Source organism: Bos indicus x Bos taurus, chromosome 7 (genome assembly GCF_003369695.1).
Source record: "Bos indicus x Bos taurus breed Angus x Brahman F1 hybrid chromosome 7, Bos_hybrid_MaternalHap_v2.0, whole genome shotgun sequence".
NCBI lineage: Eukaryota > Metazoa > Chordata > Mammalia > Artiodactyla > Bovidae > Bos > Bos indicus x Bos taurus.
In genome coordinates, this window is record NC_040082.1 from 74,206,795 (window position 1) to 74,219,751 (window position 12,957).

The following is a 12,957-nucleotide window of genomic DNA, read 5'->3' on the forward strand; positions in this document are numbered from 1 at the left end:
TTGCATTGTGATCAGAAAATATGCTCAGAATGATTTCAGTTTTTTTTTTTTTTTTTTTAATTTACCAAGGCTAGATTTATAGCCCAGGATGTGATCTATCCTGGAGGAGGTTACGTGTGCACTTGAGAAAAAGGTGAAATTCATTGTTTTGGGGTGAAATGTCCTATAGATATCAATTAGGTCTAACTGGTCCATTGTATCATTTAAAGTTTGTTTTTCCTTGCTAATTTTCTGTTTAGTTGATCTATCCATAGGTGTGAGTGGGGTATTAAAGTCTCCCACTATTACTGTGTTACTGTTAATTTCCCCTTTCATACTTGTTAGCATTTGCCTTACATATTGTGGTGCTCCTGTGTTGGGTGCATATCTATTTATAATTATTTTATCTTCTTGGATTGATCCTTTGATCATTATGTAGTGTCCTTTGTCTCTCTTCACAGCCTTTATTTCAAAGTCTATTTTATCTGATATGAGTATTGCTACTCCTGCTTTCTTTTGATCTCCATTTGTGTGAAATACCTTTTTCCAGCCCTTCACTTTCAGTCTATATGTGTCCCTTGTTTTGAGGTGGGTCTCTTGACTACCCATTCTTTTACAAAGATAGGTGAATGGATGGATGGATGGATAGATGAATGAATAAAAAGTATGTGGAAAATTTTTACACAAATAAGAGTACAATGTACACAAGATAATTTTCTTTTAAAAGCTACTTAGAGCTTTTTATGTATCTATCTCATTTTTGAAGAGACAGTAGTCTTTTTGGTACAGTAAGTCCCCTATATACAAACCTTCATGTTGTGAACGCTCAAAGATGCGAAACTGCCCCTGTGTGTCAGCTCTTTTACTATAGTTTTCAAGGTACTATGTTGTAACATAAAAAAATGTTTTAGTCTGTTTTTTTTTTTTTGTATTTGTGTAAAAAGTATTATAAGCCTATTACAGTACAGTACTATATAACCAATTTTGTTATTTGGGTACCTAGTCAAACTTTGTTGGACTTATGAACAACTTGGACTTAGGAACAATTTCTTGGAGCAGAACTTGTTCATATAAAAGGGATTTACTGTATTCCATTCTATAATATGCCATAATTTATTTAGTCATTATATGATGGGCAGTTAGCCTGTTTCCACTGTCTTACTACAAAATAAAAATTTTTGTTTTGTTAAAAAATGCTAAAATAACATATTTTTGCATGTGTATATGTGCTCATCTATAATAATCAAACATAAAAATATACTTTTATAATAAATCCTGAGTAGAATATATACATTTAAAATTTTGACATTGTCAGTGTTCTCTCCATTGATGTACTAAATTATATTCCCATCAATAATAAATAATGTTTCCATTTTCCTACACAATTTTAATACAATTTAGTGGGTAAAGTGTAATATATTTGTAACTTCTGTTTCTATTCTGACTGGCATGAGTAACATTATGTACCCTTTTGTATATTTAAGGATTATTTATATTTTCATTTAAGTGAACTGTTTGGTGTCCTTTATCCTTTTTTTCTAAAATGTTTGTTATTTTTGGAAATATTAATTTCAGTGAGTATTTTTATATTAAGGAGATTACCCCTTACCTCTGATGTATGCAGCAATATTACTTTTTGAAGTTTGTTCTTCTTTTGACATAGTTTATGCTTTTATTTTGCCATTTAGGTGGTTTTTAATTTTGCCTGGTAAAATTCATTAAACTTTTTATGGTTTCTAGGTTTTATGTCTTATTTAAAAAATTAGCCATTCCCCAATGTTTTTAATTTTCTTTATTTTTTGTTCACAAATAATTTTTGTATACATCTATAGGCCATTCATTTTGAATTTATTTCAGTGTTAGGAATTAAATAGTGGTTCAATATATTTATTTTCCAAAGTGCCTGTTTTCAATGCAGCTACTATAAAACCATGTATTGAAAAATCAATTTTCAACATTCATTTGTGTTATTGTTTTTAAACATATATTAAATTCACACACATATATTATTAATAGTATAATATATATACCTATACACATATAACCTATTCTGTACACTTTATTATATTTTATTCTACCCATGCTTTACTTAATATTGCTTTATAATGTTTTAAATCCAATAAAGTACTATCTCATATTTTTGACATTTTGTTTTCCATATAAATTTAGATCTTTTTGTTTTCCTGTATCTAAGATCATAGTCCTATTGACATTTTGATTGTGACTTTATTAATTAAAATTTAATAAAAGAATTGCCATATTTTTCCAGGTGGCACTAGTGGTAAAGAACTCACCTGCCGATGCAGGAGATGTAAGAGATGTGGGTTTGATTCCTAGGTTGGGAAGATCTCCTGGAGGAGGGCATGGCAACCCAGTCTAGTACTCTTGCCTGGAAAATCCCGTGGACAGAGGAGCCTGGCAGGCTACTGTCCATAGGGTCACAAAGAGTCAGACATGACTGAAGAGACTTAGTAGCAGCATGATACTGAATATTCCATGAGGAATGGTATACAGAATCACTTGGATATATCTCTTATTGTCCTTCAGGATGTATCTGTTATTTTCTTATCTCATCATCATAAAGTCAGTTAAGCAAAATGTTTGAAACAGTTATACTCCCGTTCTTGACCCTTGAGGTTTACAGTGAATCTTATCTGCCCTTCACTTTCAACAGATGCCTTACCTATTTCACAGAGTAAATAAAATCCACACAATTTCTTCACTTTTCTGCCACAACATTCTTCCTTCCTTGAATATGTACCAAGCCTTTTCTCCTTTCTTTCAGGAAAAAACCATGTTCTCTTTTTCTGAGATAAGCTTTGTTCCCATAACCACCTCTTCTTTCTTCAGAGTGACCTGTCCATTACCTTGGATATTTACATATTTCCTCTGACTATCCACTATTTCCCACATATACTACCATGATTATGGTCCTGGATCAGAGTGGCCTGCCCATTGCCTTGGATATTTACATATCTCCTCTGACTATGCACTATTTCCCACATATACTACCATGATTATGGTCCAGGATATTGACCTCCTTTGCCCAGGGATAACTGAATCAATTTTCTGTCTTCTTGTACTGGTTTCTGCCACTCTCCCCAAATTCATTCACCAGTTTTCTTTTACGGTGTTTTGTTCAAGGACTCATTTGATTGTTATGCTGTCTTGTTCAGTTGATTCTCATTGTTTTGAGAATGAACCTGGCTTACAGAAAGAAGCCCGTGCATTCTGGCTTGTCTACCTTTCCAGCTCTGTCTGTCTCTAGTCCCTGTGACACTTGTGGACTCTTAAGGTAACCAGTTCATACACTCTGTGATCTTATGCAATTTCCTAAGCTTAAGATTTAAAATCCTAAACTTATTTAAATGAAAATAATGTTCTACTTTACAGGGTTGTGGTATTTCAGAGACTAAAAAAAGAAAGGAAAAAAATAGGAGGCACTCAGGACATCATCTGGCTATGAATACATATTTCCTATTAACTTGTTCTCTTACATTCTGTCTTGTCCTTTTCCTTCAGGCCATTTCCCACAGAACAGTGACCTTTTCAAAGCAAAAATAAGCTTAAATATCTGTATGTTAAAGAGCAAACCCCTTCCTTTCAGCACTCAACACTTATTTGTTGAGGGCCATTTATAAGCAAGTTACTGTGTGGAATAATACTAAAATTGTGGCAAACAAAACACTGCCTTAAAGAGCTTATGTCCTAATAGAAGAGACATCTATCATTCATATCTAATTCACTTAAATTCTAAGGGAGAATCCTAGGGAGCTGTGAAACAGTGCAACTCTTTATCATGTGCCCTCATGACTTTAAGGCCCCCAAATACTTTCTTTACAGAAGTTAAGTTTTAGCTGAACCTGATAATATGGACAGAAATTATCAAGGAGAACATTGGTAAACTTCAGTGAAAGGAGATTTGGCTAACAAGTCTTTAATGTGGCTAATGAATCCTTTCATAAATTTTCCCCGGTTTGTTTCTCTGGCTCCTATTGTTCCCCTTTCAAAAGCTTTGCTTGGGCCATAAAAGTTATTTGTATTTTCCCAAAGACATGGTATTCTTTTTGACTCAAGGCCTTTGTTTATGTTATAATTTCCCCCCGGACTGATTTTCTCATCCTCTTACTTAGATAACCCACCTTTCCTTCAGATCTCAGCTTGCATATTTCTTCTTCTGGCAAGGCTTCCTAACCTCTTAAAGTTGAGTTAGATTTTCTTTTTGTAGATCTAGGTTTTTAAAATTAGTTTTTGTTTTTTTTTTTGTAGAGACTACCACGCTTCATTAATACACTGAACTATGATTGCCTCCTTACTTTGTAAAACTCCATAAGGACAAGGGCCATATTTTATTTTGTTTCTCTAGTTTCAGTTCAATGTCTGATACATTGTAGGGGATCAGTAACATTTGTTGAATGGATAGATGAATTTGAAATGTAAAAATAAAATTCAAGTTGCATGTATAACTCAGAAAGCAGTGTTTTCTAATATATTGTTGAATAACATAGGTGTACTAAGGACTTAGGAAAACAGTCTCACTTCTTTTCAGTCTAAATAATAGAGTATCCTTCCTTCCAGCAGAGCGAAGTTAGGGGAAAATATGGTATAAAAATGACTTTGGAGTGTGAACTATCACTATTAATAAATACCTTAAAAAAATTCCACTACTTCTAGAAATATTGGAATTACTGGTTTTCACCTCACAAGGGAATGTACAGATTCTCACATTTAAAACTAGAGTGTTAAAATGGTTCTAACGAAATTGAGAGAATCAGCAAAAACCTGTGTCTGATACAAATGTTCACAGATATTTATGATTCAGAATTGGGGAAAAAAACAGCAACAACTAACAATCCAAATATCCATCACCTGGTGGAATGGTTTAAAACATTCACCATGTTTATACAGGGGAATACTATTCAGTATTGATAATGAGAAGACTGTAGAAACATTCTATGACATAGATCAATCTCAAAGGTATCAACAAATAGTGAAAGAAAGTAGACAAAAAAAGACAGTGTATTTGATGATTCCATTTATATGAAATTTATAAAAAGGCAAATCTCTGAGAGACAGGAAGCAGTGTTTGCCTGGATTCAGGGATGGAAGCAGGGGTTGACTGTAGATAGTCAGAAACAAATCTTTTAGGGTGCTGGAAATGCTCTACTCTGATGGTGGTGGTGCTGGTGATATAACTGCATACATCTAGTAAAAGTCACTAAAATATAAATGCCAGTTTATAGTATATACATATAATATTTAGTATATCAATACCAAATATATAATACTAAGTATATAGTATGTAAAGTGCTGTTTATAGTATATAAATTACACCTCAGTCCAGCTTCTTACCACAAAATTGAAACAAACACAATGGAAAGTGCACTTTCCATTGGAGTATAAATTTATACAAGGTTTTGGAGGAGATTTTGGTTATAGATATCAGAAGCCTGATGATAACATTCGTTTTGACACATTTATTGCCTTTCTGAAATTTTGCTGTAGGGAAAAGTTAAGTACACAATTATTGATGTACACAAAAATTTAGCTAAATAACTCAATTTTAGTATGCATTTTGTTGTTGTTAAAAATGTTCTTGTAATCATTTAAAATTTCCATTTGTGTTTGCATATAATAAGCATTTTAATCAAAAATATAATTTCTAGTTTTAGGATGAATATAATGGTAAAAGATGTTAGAATTAACCTAAATGTTCCAAGGAATAATGGAAAAGTTTGCATGTGATATATGTGTGTATGTACATATATGGCAATCAAGTAATATATAATCATTAATTACATATGCTATATTTCTAAATTAAAAAAAACAGAATTACACCACTGTTCTGGATTATGTCACATAATGTCATTTATAGCCACTGATATGCCAAGTTATAATAGTACTAGAAATTGATGGTTTGGTTTATGAAATGGTTTGCTTAGGTTTTTTGGGGTTTCTAAGGTAGAAAGTATATGCAGGATTATTAAATGATATTAAGATACTTATTTATGCCCCACATAATATTCTGCAGCAGGCAGTACCATATTTTCCATTCCTGTTTAATACTTCATTTTTAGGAACTCTTTCATTCATAGGATTTTGACTCCTACTACTGAATATACTATTCCCAAATCTATTTCTCTAAACCCAACAATTCCTCTGAGCCTAAAACCTTGCAGACATTCAAAGTTGAGGCAAATGTTTTGTCTTTTCTTAATAAACTGGAGTAACCTTGGCTCCAAAGAAACTATGTCTGTGCCTGTGACCAGTAGCGATGTACTAATGGGGTAGATCCCTGGTTGATGTTATATTGAACAGTGTAAGCTATCTCAATATAAAGTGGCTGTTTTAGGAGATACAGGAACTATCTTAGGCTGTCAAGTGCTGTGGATGGTGAAGATGATGTAGCTGCCGTAAAATGCATGTTTGGGCCTAAATGACCATTCATACTTGTGATTTCTTCAGAGGTCACTGCTTTCTTTATCACCAAGCATGTCCAGAAAATATCATAACTTGAATGCTTGCTACAAAATATTTTTTATCTAAAACAATTGTTTCCTTAATTTTTGAAAATAATATTGCATATTAAGCCTCAAGTTATGCTAGTTGGATTTATGCTTATCTTCATAATCAGAATTTTAGCTCTATTTACAGGAAACTCACCACTGTGGTGTGCTATTATTGGAATTCATATTGTTTCACTGTGTTAGGGCTCCAAAGACTGACTTTGTGGGAAGATTTTGCAAAACCACACATATTCCATAAAGAAAAACAAGATTCTTTTGGCATCTGGAAAGTTGATGGTACATTTTTAGCTTTATAGAATTGATCATCATTCATAAGTTTACCTACAATATCAAGTGTGTGTGTATGTGTTTATAGGTGTCAGGTTTTATTGCGTACTTTATTTTATTTTTTAATTTTTTATTTAAATATATCAAGTGTGTTTTATATGTCATTAAAATATAAATTTTACGTATGTTAACATAGGACACAAAGAATTTTGAATAGTAAAATAAACACAATAATCTTTTTAAATTTTTGAGATAGAAGCAATTTATATATTATATATCTCTGCTAAGATGACAAGGACATAAAATATTTCAAAAAGCACTTATGATAATTTTTCCTTTTAAAAATTTGAAATTAAGATACTGATTTTGAGCATCTACTCTTGATTTTATGCAAATTAGTTTGGCTATGAGAAAACAAATGTTAATTGATTTGTACTTTTGAAGAATTTAAGAAATCCAAATGGAGCTGCAGTTTTTGATTCAGGAATCCCACAGTTGCTGCTGCTGCTGCTGCTGCTGCCACCACCAAGTCGCTTCAGTCGTGTCTGACTCCATGCGACTCATAGACGGCAGCCCACTAGGCTCCTCCGTCTCTGGGATTCTCCAGGCAAGAACACTGGAGTGGGTTGCCACTTCCTTCTCCAATGCATGAAAGTGAAAAGTGAAAGTGAAGTCGATCAGTTGTGCCCGACTCTTATCGACCCCATGGACTGCAGCCCACCAGGCTCCTCCGTCCATGGGATTTTCCAGGCAAGAGTACTGGAGTGGGGTGCCATTGCCTTCTCCATCCCACAGTTGAGGAAGCCTAAATGTCTGAAAGGACATATTTATTGCCTAGTAAAGACATCATATTGGAGAAGGCAATGGCACCCCACTCCAGTACTCTCTCCTGGAGAGTCCCAGGGATGGGAGAACCTGGTGAGCTGCCGTCTGTGGCGTCTCACAGAGTCGGACATGACAGAAGCAACTTAGCAGCAGCAGCAGCAAAGACACCATATGCCCTAAATTAGCCCAATAGCATATTCAAATATAAAGTGAAAATACCAATCGTGTAGGTGTCTCCAGGTATGGTTCACCTCCCTAAATGGAAAAGTCACCTTTGTGGAGAAAATTCTGGGAGCAGAGGCAATGAGTTGGATGTGGCAGGCAGAAATTATCTGATTACAACCCCATGTAGACTCTGTCTGTAGTAAATCATGTGATAAATGTGCCTAGGCCAGTGTGATGTGATTAACCATATACTATAGAAAGATACATTGACTTAACAGCAAATGAAAGGCTGGACTATCATTTTCATTGTGAGATGTCATTTTCATTTTGTTACGTTTCCTCCAAGTTAGTCCTCATTTCTCTTCTTTGAATCCTCTCCCTACATTTTGATGGAGCCAGTGAGACATCCACAGGCTCTGTTGTCCCCATGTTGCTCCAGAGGTGCTTGCTGCTACATGAACAAGGACAGCAGGCACTTGCCTCAGCAAAACAACAGCAGGTGAAACATGGTGAAATGTACATATTTATAGATGACCCTGCAGTATTTATAATGTGAAGCTAGAGTCTCCGGTGGAGATCTGGCTCTGGGACTGCACCATTGAGGTCAGTTCAAGGCAGCTGACTGGCTTTCTATATATGGCCTGGGGAACAGCTGTTAAATTTTGAGACTAGAACATTTAAAACAAGTTTTAGACCTATTAAAGTCTAATAATTAGGATAAAAAATGGCACAATGGAGCTTATCAGACACCATAGTCCTGATGTTGGGGAAATATTTCCCAAAGAAAGGATTTTGTGTCAAGTTGCAGTTATTAAAACAAAAATATTTAATTATTTCTGTGGTCTGAGTAACAAGTAGAACAAAAAAAAAATCAATGCAACAAAGTTTATAATTTTGATTATGTGACTCTCTGAGCAGTGCTTTAGCAGAAAAGCAGATGGCTTCTGATTAGGCTTATAAATATAGAAGTCTATCGATCATCCAAACAAAACTCCTTGAAGTGTTCCTTGCATGAAGTCAATGCATCTTTAAACAGGGAAAACGATGCTGTAGCCTGTCTTTCTAGGCTCCAACAAAGTTTGTGGAGCTGACATCTCAATAAATTACTAAGTTGCATTGACTTCTTTATGGACTAGGCACTAACAAAAAGGGATTATGTTGAGCAACATTTAGAGAAATGAACAGGATCCTGTTTTGATTTTAGTATATTGATATAAATTTCGTCGGTGAAAGACTTCAAAGTGGTGGAGGGAACTGGAAAAGAGACATATTTGCATGAACGAATTGGGCAAAGTTGTGAATATTTTGGTGGTGATGGTTTATTCACTAAGTTGTGTCTGACTCTTGCAGCCCCATAGACTGTAGCCCTCCAGGCTCCTCTGTTCATGGGATTTTCCAGGCAAGAATACCGGAGTGGGTTGCCATTTCCTTCCCAGGGGATCTTACAGACCCAGGGATTGAACCCAGGGTCTCCTGCACTGCAGGCAGATTCTTTACCAACTGAACTGCCTTTTGTTTGTGAACAATTCTGTTCCATTAACTTCAACTCCCCTCCCTTTTGTTTATACAGTGAATGAGACCCGTTTTCACCTTCAGTGATCCTTATTCACTCCTACTTTCTATACCTCTGAATTATCTCCAAGGACATCCACTAAACACAAGCAAGAGGATGTTTTTGCTGAAGGTCACACTATCACTCTAGCTTCCCCCAGGAATTTTGGAATCTTGATGGAAACTCGCTAATACGCCTCTGAAAGCTTCCCCATCTTAGCCATATACCCTTGGCTCATTTCCTTCTCTTCTCTCTGCAAATAGGGAGCTCTATCATTTCTCTTAGTAATCAGAAACATACTTGTCATAAAATTATATTTATGTGAACCTCATAGAATATGTGAAAGAAAGCTAAGTACTTCCACCTAAAGTAGCTCTTGTGGTCTGTGGACTCGTGTTAGAATATTAATTATGTGAAACGTTTCATTTAGCTCTTCATGGCATGAAAATTCTAGCAACATTTTTAAGACCAAGGTAGTCAAAATTCACTCAGTAGGCTTTTAAATTTAAACTGTTACTTACTTTCCTCAATTCCATTCCCAAGTCATTCAATCATTTTTAGGAACAAGGCTCATCCTACCCGTCTTAGAACAAACATTTTATCCTGGCCAATACAAATGTAACTCAGCCCAAAATAATAAGGCCAAAGCTGAATGGATTTATGCCAGAGACATCTCTATTTTAAAATATGAGTATTGAAATGTTACCAACTCTCGTATCTTGTTTCCAGAGTCACAGGACACATTTTATACAATTTAGGGTTTTGTTTTTTTTTTTTTTTTGGTCTATATCTATGTCATAGAGAAGATTTAGAGAAGCTATTATGAAAAGTAGGGGAAATCAAGACTGTAGAATAATCAAACTGAAAGAGTGGAGGTTTTAAAAAATATAAGTTTCTGATTGTATGTTTTTTTCTGTGTGTCTCTTCAGTTAAGAAGAGACAACTTTTTTGAGCACTTTTCATGTCCAAGGTAAATATCATGATAAAGGCTTTTAAATACCATTTTAATCATCTTAAAATCCTTTGGATTTGAAGCTATCAGTATTACTCCTACTTTGAGCATGAGCAAAATGAGACTTCAATAACTTAATAAATACCCCACAGCTTGGAGTCAAATCTTGCTTCTAAATTTGCCTCTCAAAGGCCATTATACTGCATTTCTGTTTAATGATGGAAAACAAAATAACAAGAAAGTCAGCAAGCTAAAGACACTGATCAACCTGATGGCAAAGCAAGAATTGAGACTAGACTCCCCTGACTCAGAATCGTTGGTGTATTTTTACTACTTGAAAAAATATTAAATTTATTTATATGAATATGGAATGTTATTGTGCATTCTGTCTTATATAACTACTGAATTTATAGCTCTTACATAATGGGTATCATATGAAAACAGTTGAAAGCCTTTAATGTTTTATTATTTTAACCATAAACTTTGCTATTTTGCCCTCTGTTGCTGAAAAGGAAGCTCAAAGACTTTTCTTCCATATATTCTCCTCCAAATCTATGAAAAGCCCTTGAAAGAATTTCTCAATAATAAATGAGTCATTTGCAGTTTAGGATGGTTTATTTTAGTGGGATAATTCAATTATTCTCCTTTTAATATGTAGCTGGGTTTAATTGCATGGAAAGTATAGAAATGTATTGGTCACTATTAATTGTTGCATTAATTAATTTGTGGATGTTGTAGTGCAGTGATTTAGGAATGGAAAGATTTGATTTTGATACTCCAGGCAATTTGTACAGAATAAATCTGGAGGAACATCAGCTGCAGGAAAAAAAAATAGTGTAGGATGATACCCCAAACTCCAGGAGACTGGGTAAATGCAATGTCAGAAACCAGAAAAGCTGCCAAAAGGGATGTAAAAATGACCGCAGATATTTCAGCTACGTGTTCCTTTATCCAAGGGACCTGGCATTGGATTCCATGTGGTACAAGAGACACAGAGGGGAACATCCCTGATAAATAACAAACTGTTTGGAACATGGGGAGTCGAGATGGGAAACAGAAACTGCAACTTTTGAACATCCTTCCATTTCCCTACTTGGGCCTATCAAATCCCACTTCCACTGCAAGCCCTCTTTTGCTTGCCCTCATCGGAACAAAAGGTCATCAGCCTGGCACCAGACTTTGCACAGTCTGCTAATTTGTGGTTCAAAAACACAGATGCCCTCAGGAAGCAGGCAGGTAGCCTAACACGTGAAACAGATTGTGTTATTCTGCGAAGACAGAAGGGGTGCATCACCACCAGAGACTGAACGTTCAACATCCACTTTAACAACTTGAGGTTTATTTTGAAACATGCTGCATCCTTTTTTGCCAATTTAACAGTGCCTCCTGAGCATGATGACTCCTGGTTGCTAAAGGAGAGTAAGTTATTGTACTCTACAGTAGTACTACGACCGAGAAAATGTTAGTCTCTCAGTGGTGTCCAACTTTTCTCAACCCCGTGGACTGTAGCCCACCAGGCTTATGGAATTCCAACCCATGGAATTCTCCAGGAAGGAATACTGGAGTGGGTTGCCATTTCCTTCTCCAATGCATGAAAGTGAAAAGTGAAAATGAAGTTGCTCGGTCGTGTCTGACTCTTAGTGACCCCATGGACTGCAGCCTACCAGGCTCCTCCGTCCATGGGATTTTCCAGGCAGGAGTACTGGAGTGGGGTGCCATTGCCTTCTCCGTATGAACCCATCAATATCTTTCAAATCAAGTTTTATTCAATTTTAGTAGCATTGTAATATGAAGTCTTTTAGAGTAACTATTCTGTTTCCTTCACTGTTAGAAAGTGAAGTCCAAGTTCATGGTAATTGACTTCATAGCTCCTTTGTATCTACTGACTAATACCGTTCATTAAGTAGACAATGAAACCAGCAGAATAGCATTACAGCTCTGTGCGTGTATGTTGTGGAATGTGTTAACATGTTTTTGACTTAAATAACTGTATATACCACTTTGGAGAACTAAAGTTGATGAACTTATTTGTCTGGGGACTATTCAAATCCTGAAATTTTTATCTGCTGGATATAATGTTGTGGGAATGTTAAGATAGAGGCTGCTGCTGCTGCTAAGTTGCTTCAGTCATGTCCGACTCTGTGCAACCCCATAGATGGCAGTCCACTAGGTTCTGCTGTCCCTGGGATTCTCCAGGCAAGAACACTGGAGTGGGTTGCCATTTCCTTGTCCAATGCATGAAAGTGAAAAGTGAAAGTGAAGTCGCTCAGTCGTGTCCGACTCTTAGCGACCCCATGGACTGCAGCCTACGATGCTCCTCTGTCCATGGGATTTTCCAGGCAAGGTACTGGAGTAGGGTGCCATTGCCTTCTCCAATTCCATTAATAGGATGTTTCTGATGCTTTGATAAAGAGTTTTTTGTTTCATTGGTGGACAGTGAACTAGCAACCATTAAATAAATACTTTTATGTGTGTATATTAAAATGAGAAGGCAAGTTCAGGTTGAAAATACACTGGTAGCATTTTATTCTTCTAATTAAGATTCTACTTTTTTTTTTTTTTTTCTGACGACCACTTGGGAAACGTAAAATGTTGTGAAGTGAATGCCAGTTTTTTAGACCATAAGAGATTTAATATTGTCAGAGAAAAATTCCACTTATCTGTTCATTTTTTTATGCCAAGAAATACAA